The sequence below is a fragment of the Sarcophilus harrisii genome, chromosome 2 (genome assembly GCF_902635505.1).
Source record: "Sarcophilus harrisii chromosome 2, mSarHar1.11, whole genome shotgun sequence".
In the NCBI taxonomy this organism is placed as follows: domain Eukaryota; kingdom Metazoa; phylum Chordata; class Mammalia; order Dasyuromorphia; family Dasyuridae; genus Sarcophilus; species Sarcophilus harrisii.
In genome coordinates this window covers 528,845,990-528,872,970 of record NC_045427.1, presented here as the reverse complement: position 1 = coordinate 528,872,970, position 26,981 = coordinate 528,845,990, and the positions used below count along the sequence as shown (strand labels likewise).

Sequence of the window (26,981 nt, the reverse complement as noted above, 5' to 3'; positions counted from 1 at the left end):
TTCATTTTTTGCTTCATTATCATGTCTCCTGACTCAGTCAATATTTTTCTCCACTTAACATTTATTGTCAAGGCATGGAATCTTTTTGTAACAATGTAATTATCAATAACAATCTTTACAATAGAATTATAAACTGTATTCTAATTTATCAAGTTTGGTTTTGATAATAACAATCACAGTAGCAATAACTACAACTTGCATTTACATAATACTTTAAGGCTTATAGTCTTTTTTTCACAGTAATTCTGAAAAGTAGAAGTAGAAGTTTTATTACCCTTATTTTGTTTATTAGAGAAGGAAACAGTTTAAGTGATTTATTTAAAATCAAACAGCTATTATTAATCATCAACTTTAGGTGCTAAGGATGAATTTTCTATACCAGAAAAGCAGCAGTAACAAAACCACTAGGATTGCTACCTATATTAGACTTTCTTGCTTAATAAATATGATTGGGTTAGATAGTGAAATATTATAATTCTTTAGGATTGCTTAGTGTATCAAGAATGTGGAAGAGGACTTTATCTAATGTATTAATTTTAGATTTAAATGGATTTAACATTCAATTAATTTAATCTAATGGATTAATGCAAATTAATGCATGGAGGAGAATAGAAATGGAGTCATCTGTTGTAGTGAATATACATTTATAATATAGTTTTCATATGTGAAATCAGTGTTTGTAGAGAAGTGTGGAGGATGAGAACCCCAAATAGGCTCTTGAGAATAGCATGAGAGTAGATAGGTGAAGGCACTGGTAACCTTTGGAACACTGGGATCTCAATCTCTCTCTCTCTCTCTCTCTCTCTCTCTCTCTCTCTCTCTCTCTCTCTGTCTTTCTCTCTCTTTCTTTCTCTTTCTCTCTCTCTCTCTCTCTCTCTCTCTCTCTCTAATTCTAATTCTCTAATTCTAATAAAATTCTAAGATCATATTTTGTTCTTTAAATCTCCAAATCATGGACACAACTGAGCTTGCCTTGGAGGGGTTTTTTGGTTTTTTTTTTTTGTTTGTTTGTTTGTTTTATTTATTTATTTATTTTTTATTAAGTAAGGATCCTTGAAGGAGTTGGGAAGGAAGAAGGAGAAATTATAGGACCTCACAGTATCATTACATAGATTTATCATAATTTCAGATTTAGAGAAACATTAACTAAAAATCTTTTAATTGCATAAATATTATTTTTAATACTAGTAAGTTTACAATATGAGATTTTTATACTCAAGCCAAAAATGTATATAAAAAGAAAGCCATTTCTTGAGTGTGAACGCTTGGTTTTTCATTATTTCTTTTTGGAGAAGTAAAGCATAGTAATTGAAGTCAATCAAGGATAAAAAAATGTAATTTCATAGCACTAACAAAAATAGCATTTTTATTATTTGATCGATATTTTTTATTTCGATTTTATCATTCATGATTTACAGACTTTTTTCTCATGATAATTTTTGAAAACTAAGCATGTTAAAAAGAATGTAAAAGTTTTAGTGTTTGCTTTGGAAAATTCCAGGAGAAAGGATGTTAAGTAAGAAATAAAAGCTTTTGGAAATAACTTTAGGCAACTCAGGATTCTTTAGACATCAAAATGAAAGTAAATTTGCAGTGCAAATAAAATATTTTCATTTTGTCCAAATTTAAAATTAAAAAAATTTACCAAAAATGAAACATGAAAAAGCACAATATTTTCATAGCTTTTAAAGAATAAAACCCTCTTGGGTGGATTGAGATATAATTTATCTGTGTCTGCAGTGCAGTTGGGCAGCTTTCCATATTATGTTTGACAGAAAGAATAAGTATTTTATAATGTAAGTGATTCATTTATGGTGACATGTTTGTGTTTTGAATTTTAAATTCTCTGATTTGCTATTCATGCATGTAGTTTAATTTGACAGGACAATTTACATGCTGTGATGTGAAGAGGTGAAACAGGAATTAGGTAGTTCTAATAAGTATTGTGTGTGCTTGATTATTTTTGATCACACAAGTAGACAGAATGTCTGAATTGCAGAGGTCACTTTCCCTCTTTGAAGGACTGCAGGTCTTAGAGCTGGTCAGAGGACTAACAACTTTTTTGATGGTTTTAATGATGAAAAAGGAAAGTGATACATCCTTTGGATCTTTAGCTGAATTAAAATGAACTTATTCATAATTTTGAGACCTTTATTTTTTCCTCTGGAGTCTACAATTTAGTTTATTAGAGCGTCAACATCACAGGGATATTGAATATGGCTTAGCTGGTATTTTGTATTTTCTTTTAGATTGTACCTTTTATAGAAATATAGAGAGTTACACATTATGATGATGATAATGTACATTGCTATTCTGGGATATGACAACTAATATAAATTAATGATATAAATATGTACAATGGCACCCTCCTAAGCATATATTTAACCCAGAACTCCTCATCTGCTGATGACCTCATGTCCTTCCTTACCTCAAGCCAGTCTCAGGGCTCAGTACCAAGAATAGTTGGGAAGGCCTTGCTGGAGTATACAGCTTAGTTACACAGAACTCTGTACTTTTGGCCCTGGAGTAGTCTCCAGGGGTTATCATGAAGAAATGTGAAAATGTATTGTTTATCTATTTTTGAGGAACAGAGAAGTGAAATCTATCTCTGCAAAATAGGAAAACTCTATGTGACACACCACCCAGTACTTGCTTGTTATCTGCCGCCACTGTCCTAATGGTACTAAAGAGATGAGGAAAAAATGACTATTTTCAGGAATGTCTGTGCTGTGCATTTAAAGATAGGCCAGAATAAACAATTCTTTCATGCATTAAGCTCCTTAACTGATTGTGTAAGAAGTGGAACCTCAGTACATTCTTCATTCTAGATTTTTTTCTTTGAGTGCAGCTTAACATAGTACATTTCTATGTATTTGAGAGGAGGAGAGAGAAGAAAAGGGAGAAAGAGGAGAAGGAAAGAGAGAGGGAGGGAGGGGAAGGGAAAGGGAGGCAAGGAGAGAAAAAGAGGAGGAAAGAGACGAAGGGACAGACAGAGGAATCGAGACAAAGGGAGAGTAAGATAGAGAGGAGGAAAAGAGAGGGAGGGCAAGAAGGAGGAAGAGAAGAAGGGGGAAAAGGAGAGAGATCCCTATGTGTATGCGTTTAGGAAGATATACATATACATACATATGTACACATACACACATATACATCTACTTTCTATAGCTTCTTAAAAGCCATTCAATCTCCAGTTAAGATACATTGAGTCACCAGTTATTGGTAGCCTAATACAGCTGCTGGCAGCGAATTTTTATTCCAGTCTTTTTCCTTTCAATACAGGGGAATTAATGCTGAGAAACAGAACAGGCACCTGACAAATTTCCCACAAAAGCATCATCCCTGTTGGACCCTGATATGCTCTGTGCTGAATATCTAAACTTAGAATCATAGAGAATAGCAGTTGGCACAATTCTTCTACTTGCCCTCAAGAAGCAGTGCTGGGATTAAAGGAGTACTACTTTTGCAGGGTAAAGTGGAAGTTTCTTATATTTCATAATAGAATGAAGAACCCACTGACTGTAGCCATACCTCTTCACATTTTTAGGGAACAAAAATTCTCCTTCATGGTCAAGAGGGAGTCCTATAATTTCCAAAAAGATATTTTAGTAATTTCTTTCAAAGCTTATTTCTACACCCTTCTGGAATCATTGGCAAAGTCTAATTCTTTATCAGAGCTATGTTTATGAGCTATGAAACAGCTATATTTAAAATAGAGATAGGAACTAAACTTGTGTTTTTATTAGTGTAAGGTACTCCAGATCAGAAAACTGCTTCTTTCAATTCAGGTTTCACAGTCTCTGGAACTCAAAATGTTAGTTTCCTAAAGCAGATTAGGTAAATCTCTCCAGGATTACACAAGTGTCAGAGGCAAGATTTGAACCCATATCTTTTTGAATTTTTGCCCATTATACCATGTTGACATATTTTGGTGTATTAAGAATCAGGTTGTGTGTGGGGGTCTCTCTCTTTGGATTTTCCCTTTCCCTCTCCCATCCTGGAGACAGTTAATTGGGCTTTTGCAAATAGATGAGGTTGTTGCTGGGGAACAATCTTTGCCAGCCCAGACCATTATGACTTTGAAGTATGATCTGCTGAGCCTGAGATGTGACCTCCAATTTTTTTCCCCTCATTCTTCATGCTCCCTCCCCTTCCTTACACACTATAAATTGAACCAAGCCACCTATCAAAGTCATGAAGTGGACAAGTAAAGTATGGTTTCAGGCTATCATTCCCCTCCTCGCCATCAGAGATCCCTAGTCAGTCATTTTTTAAGTTTTGTCTGATTCTTCATGAGTCTTTTTGGAGTTTTCTTGATAAAGATATTGGAGTGGTTTGCCATTTCCTTCTCCAGCTCATTTTACAAATGAGGAAATTGAGGCAAACAGCATGAAGTGACTTGTGCAGGGTCACACAGCTAGTAAGTATCTGAAGCTAGATTTGAACTCAGGAAGATGAGTCTTATATCTATTATCTAGTTGTCCTCCTTGCACAGAGAGGAACTAATTAAATTCCTTTTGACAATGACCTGTAACTGACAAGAACAGTAAGAACATTTCCTAATTCAATGCCTGGAAAACATAGAGCATTTGGTCTTGGACATTGGGAAGTGTCTGGTGGTGCCAGTTGAGTTAATAAAGAAGAGGATGCATTAGGCATATGGTAGAAACAGATGGGGGGCAGGAACTGTGTCATAGATCAGAGTTCCATTTGACCAGATGACCAATCAGCCAAATTTCCCAAGAAACTGTAGAACATCTGACAAAGAGGATGGCATCCACTCAGTATTTGGGGAATGTAATAAGTGGGCTTAATATAATGGCTTAATTAGCTATCAGTTTCATGCATTTAAGTAAATCAAGTAGGTAATCAGGAAACACTGCAAATGCATGAATTCTTTGTTGTAAGATCTTTCACTAGAGCTATGCCTCAAACCATCATCTACCCTAGGAAATGCTGAAGACATTATTAACTCTTCATTGAAGAGGGCGATACAAGGGACTACTGGACTTTATGTAGCAGATGTTAGACCATGAGAAGCTCCTGACCTTCTACAAGAGCAACCCACTCAATATCTCATGCTAGAATTGACCTTTCTGTGAGGTCCTGAAGAACAGGTGGCTTCAGTATTAGTTATAACTTAGAAGACCTAGAGATACTTTTGTTAGCCTTTCCTACCATCTCTACCACTTGTGGCCAAATTTCCAACTGTCTTTTGGCCTTGATTTCAACTAGCATCTAAGTTCAGATTTTTATCAAGAGTGCTTTCTAGGTCACTTTTCTGAAGTTCTTCTATATCCACTCCCAGGAGTGGAAGAATGCTGTTCCAAATGCCTCTATTCTCATGAATGTGATTCCGGCTGCCAGTATATGTACTGTCTATAGAAACATGAATTAGGTCATAAGAGTTCCAAGTGGATAAGAGACTAGGGATTCTTCCATGTTCCTTCCCAGTGGATTCCATTCCTTTTCTTCTAGTTTTCTGTGATAAGACAATTATCATGACCATAATGTACCTGGGGCAAGTCCAGCCCTCCAGTTGGAATTTATATGGATGCTTTGTATTGTAGGTTCCCTCACTAGAACCAAATCATCATCTATCCCAGTGGAAGTGCTGAAAACATGGTTAACCTTTGACCCAGCAGTTCCATTACTGGGTCTGTATCCCAAGGAAATTATAAATGATGGGAAAGGACCCACGTGTGCAAAAATGTTTGTAGCAGCTCTTTTTTTGTGATAGCAAAGAATTGGAAAATGAATGGACAGCCATCATTTGAGAAATGGCTGAAAAAGTTGTGGTACATGAAGGTAATGAAATAATATTGTTCTATAAAAAATGATGAACAAGCTGACTATAAAAAGGCCTGGAAAGATTTACATGAATTGATGCTGAACAAAACAAGCAGAACCAGGAATACATTGTACACCATAACAACAAGAATGTGTGATGATCAGTTATGAAAGACTTGGTTCTTCTCAGTGGCTCAGTGATCCAAAGCAGTCCCAATAGACTCTGGACAAAAAATACCATTTTTATCCAGAAAAAGACCTAAAGAGATTGAACATAAATCAACACATGCTATGTTTACTTCTTTTTTTCTGTTTTTTTTCTCTCTCCCATGGTTTTTCCCTTTTGCTCTGATTTTTCTCTCCCCACATAATTCATAAAGCAATGTGTATTAAAAATAAACATACTACAATAAAAAGACATGGTTAACCCTGTTTTAGGCCAGTATATTGGACTCTTAAATAGATCCTTGACCATGAAGGCCAGTAGCCTTCTACAAAAGCTATCAGCAAAGCTATTTTTTCTGTTTGTCAACAGAAAAGATAAAATGTAAAAAGCTGAATGCATCAAGATATTATAGTTTTCTGCAATTCAATAATGCAAGAAAAAATGAATTGAACCAGTTGCTGAAGAAAGATAGAACTCTGTGGAATAATAGGAAGTTAAGTCAACCAGAATTTATTTAAGAACCCATTATGTTCCATGCACTGTGCTCAGCAATGAGTATTGCTAGTAGTTTGTATATTAAAGATAAGAAAGAAGAAAGAGCCAATAGAAATTTTTTTTAACACGGAGGATTGGGTAAAAGTAACGTCAATAACAGAAATGTTGAAATGTGGGGGAAGAAGAAATTTTATTTTTTAAAAGATGATAAGATTTCTTTTGGACAAGTTGATTTTGAGATCGTGGTCAAGTAGACTAGTTCTACAGGCTATTGGATATGCATGTCTAGAGCTCAGGAGGTCAATTTCAGATGAAGAAATGGGGACAAAAGCTTGAAAGATAACCACAGTAAAAGATCAGAAAGGCAAGAGACTAAAAAAGGAGACAGAATATAGTAGATATAAAAGAAGAGCCTTAATAACGAAGTTCACCTGGAAGAAAAAAAAAGTCAAGAATTTCAAGGGAATTTAAAAAAAGGTGGTTTAGCTGTACCAGACCTAAAACCAAATTATAAAGCTGTAGTCATCAAAAACATTTGGTACCAGCTAAGAAACAGAATAGTTGATCAGTGGAATAGGTTAAATTCATAAAACACAATTGTCAATGACTATAGTAATCTAGTGAATGTGAATATTCCACATTGTGGAATGTGAATAATAAATATGAATATTCCAGCTTCTGGGATAAGAGTTATTATTTAACAAAAATTGCTCAAAAAATTGGAAAATAGTATGACAGAAACTAGATATTGACCAACACTGAACATACTATACCTTCAAGGTAAGGTCAAAATGGGTTCATGATTTAGACATAAACAATGATCCTATAAATGGATTAGGAGAATAAGGGATAGTCTACCTCTCAGATCTGTGGAGAAGGAAGGAATTTAAGGCCAAAGAAGAACTGGAGAACATTATTAAATAAAAAATGGATAATTTTTATTATATTAAATTAAAAAGGTTTTGTACAAACGAAATCAATGCAGTCAAGATTAGAAGAGAAGGGGAAAACTGAGAAAATTATTTTATATCCAAAGGTTCTAATAAAGGTCTCATTTCTAAAACATAGAATTTTCAGATGACGACATTAAAACTATCTCTAGTCATAGCACTATTCATCAGAGAAATGGAAGTTAAGGCAACTCTGAGGGACCACTACATACCTCTTTTTTTTTTTTTTTTAAATTTTTTTTATTTAATAGCCTTTTATTTACAGGATATATACATAGGTAACTTTACAGCATTAACAATTGCCAAACCTCTTGTTCCAATTTTTCACCTCTTACCCCCCCCCCTCCTAAATGTCAGGATGACCAGTAGATGTTAAAATATATTAAAATATAACTTAGATACACAATAAGTATACATGACCAAAACATTATTTTGCTGTACAAAAAGAATCAGACTCTGAATTATTGTACAATTAGCTTGTGAAGGAAATCAAAAATGCAGGTGTGCATAACTATAGGATTGGGAATTCAATGTAATGGTTTTAGTCATCTCCCAGAGTTCTTTTTCTGGGTATAGCTAGTTCAGTTCATTACTGCTCCATTAGAAATGATTTGGTTGATCTCGTTGCTGAGGATGGCCTGATCCATCAGAACTGGTCATCATCTAGTATTGGTGTAGAGGTATATAATGATCTCCTGGTCCTGCTCATTTCACTCAGCATCAGTTCGTGTAAGTCTCTCCAGGCCTTTCTGAAATCATCCTGTTGGTCATTTCTTACAGAACAGTAATATTCCATAATTTTCATATACCACAATTTATTCAGCCATTCTCAACTGATGGACATCCATTCAGTTTCCAGTTTCTAGCCACTACAAAAGGGCTGCCACAAACATTCGTGCACATACAGGTTCCTTTCCCTTCTTTATAATCTCTTTGGGATATAATCCCAGTAGTAACACTGCTGGATCAAAGGGTATGCACAGTTTGATAACTTTTTGAGCATAGATCCAAACTACTCTCCAAAATGGTTGGATTCGTTCACAACTCCACCAACAATGAATCAATGTCCCAGTTTTCCCACATCCCCTCCAACAATCATCATTATTTTTTCCTGTCATCTTAGCCAATCTGACAGGTGTGCACTACATACCTCTTAGGTTGACTAAGTTGACAGGAAAAGATAATGGTAAATATTGGAAGTGATGTGGGAAAACTGGCATATTCATACATTGTTGGTGGAATTGTGAACTGATCTAACCAACCATTCTGGAGAGTAATTTGGAACTATGCCCAAAGGGCTATCACACTGTACATAACCTTTGATCTAGCAGTGTCTCTACTGGATCAGTATCCCAAAGAGACCAGAAAAAAGGGAAAAGGACTTCTATGTACAAAAAGGTTTGTAGCAGTCCTTTTTGTAATAACAAAGAATAGGAAACTGACTGAATGTCTGTCAGTTGGGGAATGGCTGAATAAGTTACAGTACATGAATGTTGTGGAATATTATTGTTCTATAAGAAATGATCACTAGGATGATTTCAGAAAGGCCTAGAGAGACTTACATGAGGGGAATAGAACCAAGAAAACATTCTACACAGCAACAACAAAATTATGAGATGATCAACTATAATGGGCTTGACTCTTTTCAGCAATGAGGTAATTCAGGCGATTCCAATAAATTTGTCATGGAGAGAGCTATCTGCATCCAAACAGAGGACTGTGGGGACTGAAAGTGAATCATGACATAGAATTTTCACCTTTTTGTGGTTTGCTTTTTATTTCTTTCTCATTTTTTTCCTTTTTGATCTGATTTCTCTTGTGCAGCATGATAAATGTGGAAATATGTACAAGGAAAAAAAGAAGAGCCTGAAGATTATAAATGTCTTTTGAAACCAAGGGAGTAGAAGACAATCATTGGGAGAGTAGCCAAGAAGATGAAAACAGTAACAATAAAACCATGTCAGATGGGTTTAGCAAATAGGAGATCAGTGATGAATTCTGTCTAATCACAATTGTGAGGGATAAAGCCATATTGCAAGGAGGGGAAGAGATAAAAGGTATACAGAAAGTAGAGGCATTATTATAAACAGTTTTGTCCCAGAAATTTAGTAGTGAAATGGAGGAAAGAAATTAGAGAGATAATTGTATAAACTATAAGGATAATGGGGCAGCTCAGTAGTGCAGTGAATAGAGCACTAACCCTGAAGTCAGGAGGACCTGAGTTCAAATCTAGTGTCAGATACTTAATATTTCCTAGCTGTGTGACCCTGGGCAACTCGACCCCAATTGCCTCAACAACAACAATAAAATGATGGACAGGTCATATTGAACCAGAGGGAAAAGATATTTAAGATGCGTAAGAAAAAGGAGATAGTTATTGAATGAAACAAGAGCCTATGAAAAGTGGGAAGAAGTATTTTTTTATTTAATCTTTGAAGTTATAGGTAGCCAATGGAGTTTGATTAGGATAGTGACATGGTTTAATGTGAGACTTGAATTGGCCTTCAAGAAAAAATAGGACTACCATTCTTAATTCTTTCTTTAATTCTTCCAGGAATACTTATTGGTGCGGATCCAATCAGCATTTTTCATTGAGACTTTAGTTGAGGCTGTTTTCACATTGTTGTCTTCTGAGTTTGCGTCTTGATTTTAAGGGTCTGCCACCACACTAATTTTTTTATGATCAAGTTCTTTTTTTTTATTGTTTTCTTATTTTTCCACTTTATTTTGGGGCTTTGAACTTTATGTTAAAGTTGGGTTCTGCTCACATAGGGCTTTTTGGCCCTTCCAGAGTCTGTAATCCAGATAGAGGTGTGTTTATTGTTCTCCTGATCTGTCTTTGCTCAGGAAAGACCCCTGCTTCCCTACAGTTGCAAGCATTAGCACTCTCTTGCACCTGCAAGCCATAGCATTTCTCTTCGCTTTTGAACTGTGACCAGGTTCTTTACTCTCCTGTGGCCACAAGAGTTAATGCTTCTTAGAACTGGCACTAGTACCCCTGCTTTCTTATGACCAACACAAATGCTCTTTTCTGCCCTGAAACTATAATCCAGAAATAAGTAACTGCAATAGATTTGTCCAGTTAGCTTCTGGCACCCAGTGCCAGAAATGGCTCTGATGATCTGTTTCTGACCAGTTATCCAACCTCTTACCATTTCTGGGCTAAGAATTCCCTACTCTGTTCTGATCCCTCTGATGCTTGCTGCTGATGCTACTGCTACATGGATGTATTCTGTACAGGGCTCCCCCACCCCCAAAATCACAGGCCTCTCTTGCCAACTTTCTAAGTTGTCTCAGGCTGAAAAAATGTCTTACTCTGACTTTTTGTTGGCTTTGTTACTCTAAAATTTGATTTGAGGTGTTATTTTAAAGTTGTCTGGAGAGAACTATTGGAAGAGTTCAACTTGATTGCTGCCTAAACTCTGCTATCTTGACCCATTCACTTAATTCCAAAGATGAGGCAATTCAGTCTCAGAAAAGCTGTTAAGAGACATGTCCAAGGTCACATAGTAGGGAGCACAGCTGAGATTCACACCTGTTCTAAGATTCTAAATCCATCCCTAGTAATTACATTTGTAGATGTTTATTTTCCCATTTTCTGAATTTCCTGCAATTGAAATTCAGTGAAATATTTAAACAAAATTTTTTCTCCTAAAATATAATTTTTATATTTAAATGTCTTGATCTGAAGAGAATCTTTATTGACACTTTTTGTTTTCAAAACATACGCAAAGATAATTTTTCAACATTGACCCTTGCAAAACCTTGTGTTCCAATTTTTCCCCTTTCCCCCCATTCCCTCCCTTAGATGGCAAGTAGTTCAATATATTTAAACATGATAATATATATATATATATATATATCCAATATAGGCATACATGCACAATTATATTGTTGCACAAGAAAAATCAGATAAAAAAGGAAAAAGTAGAAAGAAAATAAAATTCAAGCAAACAACAACAAAAGAGTGAAAATTCTATGTCCATACTCAGTTCCTACGGTCTTCTCTCTGGGTGTAGATGGCTGTCATCATCATAAGATCATTAGAATTGGCCTGAATCATATCATTGTTGAGAAGAGCCACATCCATTAGAATTGATCTTCATATAATCTGGCTATTGCTGTGTACAATAATCTCCTGGTTCTGCTCATTTCATTTAGCATCAGTTGATGTAAGTCTCTCTAGTCCTCTCTAAAATCATCCTGCTGATCATTTCCTGTAGAATAATAATATTCCATAACATTCATATACATAACTTATCCAGCCATTCTCCAACTGGTGGGCATCCACTGAGTTTGCAGTTTCTTGCCACTGAAGAGAGTTTTTAAGGCTGCATTTTGTTCTAATATGTTAAATAGATTTGTTTGGGAGTTTTTATGGTTTTGTTTTTTAATAATTAACAAGGTATATTCTCTGTGCACCATAATCAGATATATGATGCTGAAAATGTGGTTTGCTATAGAAAACTACTTACATAAATCTACTTGATCCTTCTGATATATTTAATCAAAGATCATTTTTATAAAAAAAAAATCTCATAGAAATGAGAAACTAGACCATTGGTCCATTGTTACAAATATTATCTCAGCCACCATTTTTCAACAAAAATGCCCTATGTGATCTTTTCAGTTTAGTCTGCTGTTCAAGATACCTTAACATGTGCAAAAATGTTTGTAGAAACTCTTTTTGTGGTGACAAAGAATTGGAAAATGAATAAATGCCCATCAGTTAGGGAATAGATGAATAACTTGTAATAGATGAAAGTAATGGAGTATTATTGTTTTATTAAAAATAATGAACAAACTGATTTTAGAAAGGTCCGAAAAGATTTACAATATCTGATGCTGAGAGAAGTAGAACCAGGAATACAGTATACATAGTAACAACAAGATTGTGCAATAAACAACTATAAAAATCTTGGTTCTTCTCAGTGGTTTAGTGATTCAAGTCAGTCCCAATAAATTTTGGATAGAAAACACCATCTGCATCCAAAGAGAGAACTATAGAGAATGAATGTAAATCATCACATGCTATGTTCATTCCCTACTCCCCTTGTGGTTTTTCCCTATTGTTCTGATGATTCATAAAGAAATATGCATTTAAAAAATTAATGTACATGTATAACTAGAAAAGAGAAAGCAATAAAGAAAAAAGAAAAAAAAACTTAAAAGTTAATTCCTGCATGCAGGAATTTGCCTGCATGCAAACATGTATATGTATGTAAATTCTTTTTTAGCAAGTGCTTCAAAACCATGCCACTGAATTATCATTCCTTTATTAAGATTATCCCCTAAGGGTTTCAGAGTCCTAAATTAAATCATACTTGCTTGAATCACCACCATTTTCACTTTCTTTCTTTACTCTCTTTCCTATAAGAGCTTTTTATGTTTCTTTTAATTTTATTTCTCTTATGTTTGTGATAGTTTTATATATCACACTATGTCTTGTATATCTTATTTAGCCAATTATCATTTAGTTACAAATTGAAATATTAAGTTTAATTTGGATGAATTTTTCTCTTTCCTATACTTAGATTTTAGTCAGAGTTTATTTGAAGTTACTTCAAATATACCAATTGATTGAGACCAAAAGAAATAGCCAATGAAAGTATAATTATTACTTACTAGTCCTTTTCTCATGGTGTGACAGAGTGAGAGGTCAGGAGAATGAAATGAAATAAAAATTGCATTTGATTTTTATTAGAAGAAATAGAAGAAGAATTCTAAGTGCTCTAGAGCCAGGCTTTTGATTTGTGAATCTCATTAATCTGCTTAATCATTTCAATCACCTCTTACTCTTCAAGGTGCCATTTGGAATATTTTTGGCAGATATTTGAGTGGTTTGCTATTTCCTCCTCCAGTTCATTTTACAGATGAGCAAACTGAAGCAAGCAGCATTTACCAGGATTTGAGCAGGGTTGCACAGCTAATAAGTGTCTGAGGCCATATTTGAACTTATGAAGATAAGTTTTCTTGTCTTCAAGCCCAGCATTTTATCCACTGCACCACCTCACTGCCTTTCATTATTCTATCTTATACTGAAATATTATAATCAACTTAAGTAACATGATTTCCAGGAAACCTTCATTTTCTGGAATAAATATTTTCATTATCTAAATCTCCTTTGCCTTCTTGGATATTCCCCTGTCAACTAATACCTGGTTAATGGTACTCAATCCATTGTTTATGATCCTTGATTTCCATTGAAGCTACCTTGGCCAAAACATGTGATATCATATTAAGGCAAAACACATTTATTTAAACAGAACATAAGGTAAATAATAAAAAGCTGAGTCAAATAGTCAATATTCAATTTCTAAAAATTACCACCTTCCTAGCCTCCATAAATTTAAGTTTGTGAGTTCACTTGACTTCCCTCATTATACTGCTGTTTAGTATAGCAGTACAGGCTTTAGAATGGGAAAAGGGTTTTAATCACTTGACCTAGAGCTGAACGTTGAAGCCTGGAACAATAAGTGAATATTGCTTTTTAAAGCAATTTCAAGATTTCCTTCTCCTACTAGGAGTATCACCACTGGTGTCAGTTAAGCAGTGAGGGGTACAGTGGAATGATTCCTGGATTTGAAATCAAAGAACCTCTGTTCAAAGTCCTAGTTGTTTTATTTACCACCTAAATGACCCTGGAAGGAAAACATTCAAACTTTCTGGCTCTCCTTTTCCTCAATTGAAATAGGAGAAAATTAGACAAAACAGACTTTACTATTATTTCCAAGTCTAGATCTATAGTCCTATAAACTTGTCTCCTCTGTATCTTCCTTTCAGTAAAAATAAGTAAATAAGTAGATAGACAAATAAATAGGCAAAGACAAGTTAAATATAAACATCCATTATAAGCAATTATTAATTTTCATATAGCTTAATACCATGTTATCCTAAATATATAATCTAGCTATAGTTAGTGCATGCATAATGTCTAATTGTATGCTTTTGACATACAGCACATGCAGAAACATACAACAAAGTAATCACACATGTAAGAAGGCTGCATACAGTATACAAAGTAGAGAATTCATTTGCCATGTATATAACACCAGTGATTTAGGACTACACACAAGTGCATGTTATATTAGTGGATAGCAGCTAACTATATATGAAACTAGCCACCTCTCCTATTACTCCTCTCTTGTCAGTAATAAATATCTACTAAGTGATGTCTATGTTCACTGTAACTTGGCATCCTCATCATCTTGAAGTTAAAGTATTGAGACCATGGATAACGTAGCCAGCTTTGCTTTCCAGGTCCCAATGACTTAAGTTCTATAGGTAAGTTTCTTTTGAAGGTCTTCAAAGGTAAATCATTTGGCAAGAAATAAATGCCTCACTTCTGGAAAGAGTTCTTTCTTAGATCAGAAGAGCCTTATTTGACTTACCTAATCTTTAAGGGATTACCAACAGGCATTTCCCCCTTCATCTGATGCATAATCCCCATCATCTCTATATGAGCCATGATCTAGTTTTTACAGTTCGTATAGAAATGGTGGGTGGGGCCTCTTTGGAGTCTGATTCATTCAACAAGCATTTATTATGCATATATTATGGTCAATGCATTAAACTAAGTGCTGATTGACCAGTTCTCCAATGCTTTATTCTCCACATCCTAAGGAACCTAATTTCCCAGAGACAATAATGATTAAGGCATATTATCTTTGTAGAAAACTGAGTCTTCTCTGATTATATTTTATAGACTGATAAACAGCCTAATATGAGCTGACTCCACAATTGTTAAGACACAACGATTACTTAACAGATAGCTAACCATTGGCTATGGTTCCTCTAACTCAAGCATTATACTATTTGTTCCATCCTGAGCTTTTCTGAGCTAAGTCCATACTAGTCTCTATGATCTACTTGTCTGATATCTCAGCTCAGAGACCTACCAGTTCTGAGTCTCCACATTAGTTCTATCTTCCAGGATTCCAAAATACAAATCAGTAGGTTAAATTTAGCCTTTGCAGACAAGGTAAAGCTGGTATCATCAGCTTTGGCAGCATATATACACACTAGAAATGTCAACATGTTGATTTTGCTGAACCCTAGCATATTCATTAGTATGTGATTAAAATAATCTTGTTTTGGGTCTCCCTGAGTATGGCAATGTATGGTTGTAAATTTCTTGTTTCTACTAAAATTAACACTTCTATGAATAGCTGGCTCTCAAACTAGGCATTACCAGAATAGATTCTATCAGAGAAGCCACATACAGAGAAATAAATCTCTGATAATACCTTGGAAAACTATGGAAGATTTTTTGACTACTAACTGGGAATGCCTGTGCTTATAAGGTCTGCCATTTTAGGACACTGCATATTTCACATTTCTTTGCGCAGATTAAAAAATTCTATAAACATAAACTCCAAAAGTTTTCTGGTACTTATATCCTCCAGATGAGCTATCTGAGTCATTAGCACTTTCCTTTGAACATATCAAGTACAAGTCTCACACTTTTATACATTGGCTTCTTTCTTAGACCAAAAGAATCTTTTTTCACCAAACCCAGGGTTTTTTCATGTACTGTGTCTAAAATCACATACTACATTAGTGGTGAAAAATCAGTGTATCTTGAATAACACCAACTGTCTTCTTTTAACTAGAGTTGAATCTATTTTGGTCCAATACAGTGCTCAATCCCATAGGTCCAATATCTGTCACACTTTGAACAGTTGGATTTCTCTAAGGGAATGAATCTTGAATCCTAGACTCAGCTATACTTTTCTATTATAGAATCAGGTTCTGCATGTCATAAATTACTTTCATTCATTTTATGGTTATCATGGTATCAGATGTATAAGAAATACAGGGAATATAGCACATGGATGTTTCTATTAGCATCGTCTTTCAGTTGTTTCCTAAGGTCCTTCATCTCAGAAAGGAAAGTTTTCCAAATTACTCTAAAAAAGTTTTAAAATTTCACATATAATGATAGTTGTCCGTGTCATTTCAATGATAAAGCATCAGTGATATGTCAGTACAATATCTTATAATAAATAATTAATTTGGTCTTTAGAAGGGGAACAGAATAAGCATTTATATAATGCTTACTATGTACCATGCACTAAATATTTATAAAAATGTTCACAAAATATTTACTAATGATATAATTCATTTAATCCTTAACTGCAATCTTGGGAGGTAGGTTTGTTACTATCCCCATTTTATAGTTGAGGAAACTGGGGTAAATAGACTGGGGTAAATAGACTAAGTGACTTGCCCAGGATCACACATTTAGTAAATGTCTGAGAATAGATTTGAATTCAGTATTCCTGACCCCAGACCCAACATTTTCTCCACTGTTTCATCTAGTTATATTTGAAAGTTTCAAAGGGAAAAAGATTGATATTAAATTATTTTTATTGTGTCTTCATGCCAGAGAAAATAGCCTCAGTTAAAATTAGTATTCAAATAGCCTCACTTAAAAAATACAAAGGGCTTTTTAAATATCCTGGACAAGCCCTTAGGTATGGAGCATCCTAATCTCTTAATGCAGACCTGTACTGAATATGCTCTGTTCTGTATCCTGAGAGAGAAAATGGTCTATCTCATTCCATAGCTCATAAAGCCCTATTTCTACTAAATATCCCTCCATAAAACTCAAGTGAAATATATATCATAATGAAACAAAAGACATTTGTTTTTTAAAAAAAATACAGAGTAAATAATAAAGTGTTAAATCAGACAGTGAACATAACCCCCATTTCCCAAAACTGCTACTCTTCCAAGGCTCCAAAAACTGAAGACTGAGTCCATTTTTCTTTGCTCCCCACAGTGCTCTTCAGCACAACTCTACAGTCTATGGAATTCTCTTGCAAATTGGAAGAATGTGGAGACCTCTTGCTGTTTCTTCTACTGAGACTGCCAGTACTGGCATGAAATAGATGCTATTAAGAAGAAATTATACTGCTGCCAGCACTAGCTTTGCCTGTTACTCACAGTCTCCATTTTGTTCTTATCAATCTCTGACATTTTCCTTTCTAGCTCCCCTCTCATCTACTTGCCCCCTTGAGAATTCTTCCCCAATGCCTCCAGATTTCCTTTGCTTTTTACTCACAGCCTTGTGACAGTCCCTCAAAATTTCATATATACTTCTTCAGGTTATGGTTTCCAAAGTAAACATACACTATCTACAAATCTTTTAACATTCATAGTTAGCACTGAAATATGACAGTGATTAAAGGTTGGAGGCAGAACTATCCTGTGAAACTGTATGGAACCCTAAGCTTTTGTAGGTGATCTTTCAATTCATCTTTCCCAAAGCCAGATGTAACTAGCCATTACTCAATCACCAGGGCCAATGTCTTCATCCCACTCTCATTAATAATTAGACTCTGCTTTTATCTTTCTAGTTCTTCTTTTTGTGTTATGTTCTTTCATTAGAATGTAAGCTTATGAAGCCAAAAACTAACTTGCTTTTTTTTTTTTTTTACTTCTGTTCCCAATGCTTATCGCAGTGCCTTGCCACATGTTAAACATTTAGTTAATTTTCCCCATTAATTTATACTGTTTTCTTCGATCCACAATTGTGATGTATGGCAAGGGTTTGATAGATGTCCTTCAGAGTCAAGGTGGCTCTAGTACAAAAAGAAATTAATGGAATATGAGATGGATCCCTAGCAAGATATTAAAGGTATTGCCAGTAGACAATAGGACTCATCACCTGAATAATGGGAAAAGAATGGTCATGTGTTTTACAGTTTCTGGGAATGTCTATTGGCACAGAAATGATAGCAGAAGTTTTCAGTTATATAAAATGTAAAGTTCCTGTTGATAACATCTATGTTACAATTTAGTTCTTCACAACCAAAAATGACCGTAATGAATGTTGTTATCCTCTGCTAATTCAGATGTAGCAGAAATGATATAAAACATTGATTGGCAAATCCTTTTCTCTTGTACATTCTATGCTTTGCCTGTAACTTCCACTTTTTAGGATCTGTGGTTATAGGATTTTGAACTCAGCAGATATTTATTGAGCTAAAATTGTCAAATTTCAATGTGAGAAGAGAGATTAAAGGTCATTAAATCAAATTGCCTTCCTGATGCATTGATTATGTATCACCTATGAACACTAAAAATAACTCATGTACCATATTTTGAAATAATTGTTATATGGCTGTTCTTTGTTTTTCATCACTTATTTTTCTTTTCTTTTTGGCTGAGACAATTGGGGTTAAGTGACTTGCCCAGGGTCACACAGCTAAGAAATGTTGTGTCTAAGACCAGATTTGAACTCAGGTCCTCCTGACTTCAGGGCTGGTGCTCTATCCACTACACCACCTAGGTGCTCCTACCTATTTTTCTTCATGTATTCCTCTACCACCACCAAGAGAGTCATTATTTGCAACAAAAAGTTTAAAAAAAAAAAGAGCTTAGAAAAAGCTTATTAGCACATGCTGGCTAAAAATTTGACATTATCTACATTATTCTTTACCCAAAGGCTCATATGTCTGTGCAAAGTAGTGGGAGAGGTGCTTTCTTTGGGATCATTCATAGTACTCAATTTCAATTGTTTTGTTGTTGATCTTTCTATTTATAATTTGTACTCACTTTTAAAACATTTTCTTATTTCTGTTTACTTCATTTTGATATGCCCTTTTTTAAACTAAAATATCAGTAATATCTGTTTACTTTTTTCTTAGCTAACAAAAATGTTTGACTTTGAAACATTTTTCTCTCTATAAAATACCCTTGTTAACTTTCCAATAGCTCATTGTGCAGTAGAACTTTACTATCATTTCTATATAAAGGATTGCCCTAGAGATGAGGTAGACATTATTTTGATCCCATAGACTTGATTCTAAACCTCAAACTCCTTGTTGAAGATAGTCCTGACAGTTGATTTTAAATATAGTATGTGAGTATACTATAACCTAAATATGATATTTTAAAGGCCAAATTGCATATGCTCTCCATATATATCTTAACAACTGTTGTGCTAACTTCCTAATCCTAGTCATATCATTGGCTCACTGTGCAACCAAGTACTAGTTCATTTATTTATCTAATATGCCCAATAAATGTCAATTTTTAAATGATTATTAATCTCAGTAAACAATATCCTCTTATACTGTAATACCAATAATAATTTAAATAATTCTAATTTTGTTTGAAACATTGGTTTAAGTAGTAGAATAACTTTTATGGTATAATCATGCTAGTTATCCTACTCCCAACCAAGTTACTGATAGTGGAGTCTTTAATAAGAAGAATCTCATATATATTTTTGATGTTGGGTTGGACTTTAACAGGCTTTGAAAACAAAATCATACTTAAGAAAAGAAAAAACATTGGGGCAAATTCTGCCTCAAGTAAGCTTTTGTATATTTAGCAAAATAAACATAAAAATAATGACACGCCAAACAGAGCCAGGAATGGTGGCAGGTTGTTATTTTTCTTTCCCATTAATTTTTTCTTGAATATCTAATATATGATAAATGTGATTTTCTTTGTTAAAATGATGTAAACATTTTTTTAAAAAGGGGAACTATAAAGGTAGAAGCCAAGTTCAAAATCCAAGGGGAACGGGATGATTACAGTGGTCGTATGTTTGGAAGTGATTGGGAGTGTCTAAGGGTGATCAAGCTCTTGGAAGGATAAATTGAAAGATCACCTATTGGAGCCCAGGGTCACACAGAACAAAAAATAAAGTACTCTACAGAATATAGATATTTACCATATTATAGTTTAGGTAGTTTGCATTCATCTACTGAGGTCTATGAGTTTCAGAGATAAAAGAACAGAACAGAATTACCAAGCATTATGTATGTAATGCTGATATATTTGGGATCTTTTATGGGATCCTTGTGTGGTGTCACAAGTTGATTCTTATTTATAAAACTAATTTTTGGTAGAATCAACATTATCATCTTGCCTAATAATGTAGTCTTTTATACCAGATCTGTTGTTTGGGCTCACATGCAAAAGTCTCCTTACTATGAATCCTTATCACCTTGAGATGAGGCAGGAAAATTGGCAATATAGGTGTCCAAGGAACTAATCAGTAAATATTTAGTCTCTTAGATGTCTGACTAAAACTCGCTTCTTGTCAGAGAAGTAGCTGATGGCAAATACTTCCATTACAAGCCCCTTAAAGGTAGAAGTCCAAATAAAAAAATTATGTATCCCAATCACATAACCCCAATCAAGTCACTTCAAGTGCCTGCCCTTCCTCTAGGTAACTCAGTTATAGATCAACATTGCTAGAAAGTATTTTGTCTATATCACTTGTCTGGATGAAGAACAATAAGACAAGCGAACTCTGATCTCTTCCTCCCTGAATCTCTGTGATTCAATCACCAGTTGCATAAGCAAACGCTCTCCCCAGTACTATTTCCAGTTCTCTCATCAACATAGATCTTAGTTTTATCCTTCATATCTCTCCATCTCTCTGTGCCCTTATCTTTCATTGTGTCCTCTGTATTCCTTGTATCTTTAAGAAACTGACTTTCATATTAGATCTTTCTTTGCATGCATAGGACCTTTTATCATACTTAATACAAATCCAGCTCCACTTACAAGACAGCACATCCATGAATATCTTCTCCATTACAAAGGAGATATTCTCACATTGCCCATTGCAAATTCAAGAAGAAAAAAAATTTTTTTAAATGCCATTTCTAGTCTTTCCTTTTGCTTCCTTTTAACTTTCTTCAAAATTCATTCTCTTAAAGAGAAGGTTAACGAATTGGGCTTGCAACTAAAAATGCTAGAAAAGGAACAAATTAAAAACCCCCAGTCAAACACTAAACTTGAAATTCTAAAAATAAAAGGAGAGATCAATAAAATTGAAAGTAAAAAACTATTGAATTAATTAATAAAACTAAGAGTTGGTTCTATGAAAAACCAACAAAATAGACAAACCCTTAGTAAATCTGATTAAAAAAGGAAAGAGGAAAATCAAATTGTTAGTCTTAAAATTGAAAAGGAGAACTCGCCACTAATGAAGAGGAAATTAGAACAATAATTAGGAATTACTTTGCCCAACTTTATGGCAATAAATTCGACAACTTAAATGAAATGGAAGAATACCTTCAAAAATATAGCTTGCCCAGATTAACAGAGGAAGAAGTAAATATCCTAAACAGTCCCATCTTAGAAAAGAAATAGAACAATCTATTAACCAACTCCCTAAGAAAAAATCCCCAGGACCAGATGGATTTACATGTGAATTCTACCAAACATTTAAAGAACAATTAACCCCAATGCTATATAAACTATTTGAAAAAATAGGGACTGAAGGAGTCCTACCAAACTCCTTTTACAACACAGGCATGGTACTGATACCTAAACCAGGTAGGCTGAAAACAGAGAAAGAAAATTATAGACCAATCTCTCTAATGAATATCAATGCTAAAATCTTAAATAAAATATTAGCAAAAGATTACAGAAAATCATTCCCAGGATAATACACTATGACCAAGTAGGATTTATACCAGGAATGCAGGGCTGGTTCAATATTAGGAAAAATATTAGCATAATTGACTATATCAATAAGCAAACTAACAAAAACCATATGATCATCTCAATAGATGCAGAAAAAGCATTTGATAAAATCCAACATCCATTCCTAATAAAAACACGTGAGAGCATAGGAATAAATGGACTTTTTCTTAAAATAGTCAGGAGCATATATTTAAAACCATCAATAAGCATCATATGCAATGGGGAAAAACTGGAATCTTTCCCAGTAAGATCTGGAGTGAAGCAAGGTTGCCCACTGTCACCATTATTATTCAATATTGTATTAGAAACACTAGCCTCGGCAATAAGAGTTGAGAAAGAGATTAAAGGAATCAGAATAGGCAGTGAGGAAACCAAACTATCACTCTTTGCAGATGATATGATGGTATACTTAGAGAACCCAGAGATTCTACTAAAAAGCCATTAGAAATAATCCACAACTTTAGCAAAGTTGCAGGTTATAAAATAAATCCCCATAAATCCTCAGCATTTTTATACATCACCAACAAAATCCAACAGCAAGAAATACAAAGAGAAATTCCATTCAGAATAACTGTCGACAGCATAAAATATTTGGGAATCTATCTACCAAAGGAAAGTCAGGAATTATATGAGCAAAATTACAAAAAACTTTTCACACAAAGTCAGACTTAAACAATTGGAAAAATATTAAGTGCTCCTGGATAGGTCTAGCGAATGTAATAAAGATGACAATACTCCCTAAACTAATCTATTTATTTAGTGCTATACCAATCAGACTTCCAAGAAAATATTTTTAATGATCTAGAAAAAATAACAACAAAATTCAAATGGAATAATAAAAGGTCAAGAATCTCAAAAGAATTAATGAAAAAAAATCAAATGAAGGTGGCCTAGCTGTACCTGATCTAAAACTATATTATAAAGCAGCAGTCACCAAAACCATTTGGTATTGGCTAAGAAATAGATTAGTTGATCAGTGGAACAGGTTAGGTTCACAAGACAGAATAGTCAACTATAGCAATTTAGTGTTTGACAAACCCAAAGATCCTAACTTTTGGGATAAAAATTCGTTAGTTGAGAAAAACTGCTGGGATAACTGGAAATTAGTATGACAGAAATTAGGCATGGACCCACACTTAACACCGTATACCAAGATAAGATCAAAATGGGTCCATGATCTAGACATAAAGAACTATAATAAAAAAAAGACTATATATAAAAAAAAAACAAAATTCATTCTCTTTCCAGGTTGCCCTGCTGCCACAATTATTTAGAACCACCCCTCCTGAAGCAGACTTCATCAACTTATATCATCAACTATTGGTTATAGATACCTACTTATACCAAGCCAATCAATCCATCAACAAGCATTTGTTAAGGTCTTAATGTGTATCAGAAACTGTCTAAGCAATGGGGATACAAAGAAGATGCAAAAATATTAACTTCCTTCAAGGAGCTTATCTAATGAAGTGGACATTATCAGTCCATACAAGATAAATAGAGGAGGTGGAAGGAAGCAGTTGAGACCTTCTGCAAGTTACTTAATCTGAGTCTTAAAAGAAACCAAGAATTCTAGAGTTGGAGGTTGGAAGTTGGGGGTGGGAAGGTGGTATTTAACAGTTAAAGTAGGTAGGACAGCCAGGACAAAGAAATAGAATGTTATTTCTAAAGAATAGCAATTAGAATCATCTGGATAGATTGTAGGGTACATAAAAGTTACCTTTAAATATCAGAAAAGTTTATATTTTATTCTATAGGTTATAAGAAGTCATAAACTGACTTCCCTTTAGAGAGTAATGCTTTCTATACATTGCTTCTTCTAATAAACATACCAGCATCCCTTCAAACACCCAACATTTCTGATTCATTGACTTCAGCTCTCATGATCTATGATATAATTTACTATTACCTAGCATTTACTCTGAATAGGTAACTCTTTGATTCCTTAATTGCTTCAAGGCTTAGTTCATTTGCCATCTCTTATGCAAACCTTTCTTAATCTTCCTTATTGTTTAATCCATAAATAATAAAATACTTATCCATGTATATTGTTATGCTCAAAATAACTTAAATTGAAGCACAAAATTCCATGCATGATAAACTTATTAGTAAAATGTGAATTTACCAATAAATAGATCTTAGCTTCCTCAGCAAAGCTAAAATTCCAAATGAGAGGGACAGCTCTCTTTTATAATTTTGGGGAGTGCAGAACAAAAAACAAGACTTGTAGACAGGAAACAAGTTATTATTAATTAATAGAGGTCAACATCTTAAATGGGGAAATCAAAATGATTGATTATAGAGCTGAGGCGTGGAGGACAATATGGTTAATTGGAAATTGGGAATGAGGAGCTACCCCCTTTTTCTCTCCTGTGACTAAGAAATATTCAGTATTTGAGTTATTCATTGCAAGGTTAGAAACAGTGAATCAGACTTCTTTGGAGAACAAACTAGACATCCTTGAAAGATAGCTTGGTAATATACACAACTTCCTTTTTCCTACCTACATCCCTCAAAGATAATAGATTTCCTTAAGTGAAGAATAAAAAATGATTAGCAGGAGCATTGGATTTGTAAACTTAACTCATACAGGCCAACTGAGTTTCTGAACTAAATTCAGAAACAAAGAACCGTGATTTAGACAGTTAACCGGATAAAATAAATTAACTGTAATAGAGTCAGTTTTTGAAATCAATCTGATTATTTCACTATAGTTTCATGAAAATTCATTCAAGGCAGGAATTAATTGCATTATGTTTTGTTTTTGTTTCCATAGTACCCTCCAAATTGTAGGTGCTTAATAAATGCTTTTTTAAATTGAATTGTATTTTTGGTAGCATTTTACTGACTGTGGCATTGTGAGCACTGACATTTTATATGTTTAAATTTATAACATTGCTAAATTGAATTTTAGCAGCTTGAAATTATACTTTCCAAAGATTCTTCAGAGAACCACTTGTCCTCCCTAAATAAAAGACTAATTTTCACTTCCTTTGCAGGATCAGTTTACATGCCATCCTTAGCAATCTCTTTGTGCAAAATTGTTTTTAGCATAGCTAGACTTCACTGTTGAGAGCTATTCTAGGATATGCTCTTGCAACTCTAAAAATTTTTGGAAAAGTAAAAGGCATATTAAATGTACTCTATTCACATGTCCAACTTCATTTTATTTCTATGATGTTTTTCCCTATGTAAACCATGCAGGGAGTCTAAAAATTAAGTAGATAAATCATTTTTCTTTCCCATATTTTAAAAAAATTAATTAAAATTAAGAACAAAAATGTACTTTTCCCTTTCTCCTACCTCCCCCTGTTAAAAGTAAACAAAAAAGAAAACCCGGTTAACATTTATTCATAATTAAGCAAAACAGCTTCTTCACTGACCATGTCCAAAAATATATAATTCTACTTCTCCCTGTTACCTCTATGTCAGGAGGTATTACTGCTTTATCACTGGTTTTTAAGAAGTCATACCTGATTATTGCATTGATTACAATGTTATTACAAAGAGTTATTAATTCTTTCAAACTTGCTCGTCTTTATATTGTTCTTATTTTATAAATTATCTTCCCCATTCTTCTCATTTTATTCTGTACCAACTGATACATATCACAGAAATGTTCTGAAATTTCTCTGAATCCATCTCTCATAATTTCTAATAGGGAAATAGTATTCCATTATATTCATATGCTGTAATTTGTTTAGCCATTTCCACAACTAATGAATACTCCTTTTGTTCCTTGTTCTTTTTTACCACAAGAAAGAACTTCTGTAAATCTTTTCACATATATGGATCCTGTTCTTCTTTCCTTGATCTTTTTTAGTATAAATTTAGTAACACTGTAGGGTCAAAGGATATGCACATTTTAGGGACTTTTGGAGCATAGTTCTAAACTGTTTCTAGAATGACAGAATGACCATCAATAGCATATCATTGTCCTGCTTTTCTACTGGTTATCCAACATTTGCCCTTTTCAATTTTTCGATCAACTTTAATAAGCTCATAAATATGAAATAGAACTTCAACAATTCTTTGATTTTTTAATGATTTGAAGAATTTTTACATGGCTACTTATAGATTAGATTTCTTTCTTATAAAACTGCCTGTTCAGCTCCATTCTATTATTTGGCCACTGGGAAATGACTCTTATTCTTATATGACTGAAATGGTTCTAGAAATGAGACCCAGAAAAGATTGCTTTCCCTAATTAGTTTCCCCTTTAATTTTAACTGCATTTTTTTGTTGTTGAATAAACTCTTAATTTTATATAGTCAGAGTTTGCCTTAGCAACCATTGTACCATTGAGAATAGACAAGACTAATGGTGTGGAGTCATAGTGGCAGTGCCTGGGTCTTAGAGTAGTGTTAGGGCACTGACCCAATGGGGTGAGGCACTGTGTCTTGCTAAATGGCATCTAACTATTGACCAAGTATTACACAAAGTGCTTAATATGAAAGTCTAATTTACTGAGAGACAGAAATAAGAAATTAAAGATACCTTTGTATTCTTTGATGGTAATAGGTCCAGAAGCATTGATGTGAAGGAATTGAAAATTATAATGCATGCCGTAGGGTTTGAGCCAAAAAAAAAACAAAAAAAAAAGAAAATTTTTAAATGCCAACTGAGATTAATAAAGAAGGATTTGGCACCATTTTGTTATGAAACATGTGAAAAGGAATAAAAAAGGTGAAAAAAATTTAAAGGCTTTCAAATTATTTGATATGGTTACACAAGAAGTATTGCCCTCAAATCTGTTAAATGAATTGGTAAGTAATTGAGAGAACATTTATCAGAAGATGAACCTCAGATAAAGCTGGATAAAGTGATCATAACGGAGATGGAAAAATAAATGAGCAAGAGTTTTTTAAGAATATGAAAACGACTACCCTTTTAAAGTTTCAAAAAAAGTTATTACTTCTTATTATATTGTTCTCTAATTTATTCTATAAACATTTACCATCGCATAGCCAACTCTGACCAAGCACTGAAGGCATGAGAATATTGGCTTTCAGGAACTTGACCTGACTCTTAAGAATGGAGGAGTAAATTATTTGCCAAGCCTGTCTTATGAGTGCCAGGTTAAAAATACAAAACTGTCTTTTTTTTTCCCCTTTTCTTAGTTCACT

General features: G+C 34.0%; 1 protein-coding gene and 1 pseudogene across 2 annotated transcripts in view; both read left to right on the top strand.

Moving 5' to 3' along the window:
* Positions 1-26,981, top strand: part of FAM189A1 (family with sequence similarity 189 member A1) — a 551,389-nt gene that overhangs the window by 470,752 nt on the left and 53,656 nt on the right. The gene's annotated exons all lie outside the window — the stretch shown is intronic.
* On the top strand, positions 26,263-26,981 carry LOC116421847 (annotated as a pseudogene).